Source organism: Tiliqua scincoides, chromosome 1, assembly GCF_035046505.1.
Source record: "Tiliqua scincoides isolate rTilSci1 chromosome 1, rTilSci1.hap2, whole genome shotgun sequence".
Lineage (NCBI taxonomy): Eukaryota > Metazoa > Chordata > Lepidosauria > Squamata > Scincidae > Tiliqua > Tiliqua scincoides.
Genome location: NC_089821.1, coordinates 176,455,199 through 176,456,231, shown reverse-complemented (window position 1 = coordinate 176,456,231; position 1,033 = coordinate 176,455,199). Strand labels below are relative to the sequence as shown.

The following is a 1,033-nucleotide window of genomic DNA, read 5'->3' as shown; positions in this document are numbered from 1 at the left end:
TCCCGCCTCCTCCCCTTCCACCCCAGAGCCTTGTGTTGGCTGAACTCCACCGATGCCAGGCTCCCCCATGAAGTCGGTGTGGAGGCTGGATTCAGCCTCCACTGGCCAGTGCGCATCCTTGCGCCGACCTAGCAAACTCATGAGGAGGTGCAAAGTGCTTGACAGCACATTTGCGACCCTCCTGAGACGGCAATGGTTGGTTGCAACAGCAACTGTTACCCTGCACATGCCCAATCTCATCTGATCTTGGAAGCTAAGCAGGGTCAGGCCTTGTCAGTACTTGGATGGGAGACCGCATGGGAATACTGGGTGCTATAGGCTTATACCATAGTCTTTCGAGACTGAAGGTTGCCAACCATTTTTGGGATGACACAAGGGACTTGCACTGGCCCAAGGGCAACTCAGGATTGCACCCTTAATTTTTAAAATGTACAAACTTGGAAGAAAGTGTCAGGAAAATAAATCCGGAGTCCCCTGGTGACCCTGAGACAACCCTGAAATGGCTGTGTTCTAATGCAGAAATATATATGTCAGATGTTTTCTACTGTATTATAAAATTCATATCACCCGTGTATAACCATTTTCTTGTTACAAGCTGGACAAAGGCACACCTGTTAATGAAGGATGTTCCTACTTAGGAATGTGCTTTGAACTGAATTTATCATTTTAGCATGAACTAGTGTTTTCATAATGAACAGTACTACCAAGCCTATGAATAGGCAGAAATGATAAATTGTTAGATGCTTAGATTACACTAACAAGTTTTTGGGACTTCATTTCAGGGATATCATATGATTTCGGAAAAATGGAAAGCTAAGAACATGCTTTATGCACATGTCAATTGGGGGGGGGAAGTGCATATGTATGCTTAATTTTATGTAATAGGTGCAATCCAAATAAGGTGGTAGTATAGTCTCTATAACAATAGAAAGTTATATAAAAATTCTGGACCGCTGTCTGGAGGCTGTTGGGAGCTGGATGTGGGTGAACAAGCTGAAATTGAATCCTGATAAGACAGAGGTTCTCCTGGTCC

The 1,033-nt window shown here is 44.2% G+C and overlaps 1 pseudogene; it reads left to right on the top strand.

Moving 5' to 3' along the window:
- The first annotated feature begins 201 nt into the window (after positions 1–201).
- LOC136637954 (5S ribosomal RNA) lies at positions 202–321 on the top strand (annotated as a pseudogene).
- Positions 322–1,033: the final 712 nt, after the last annotated feature.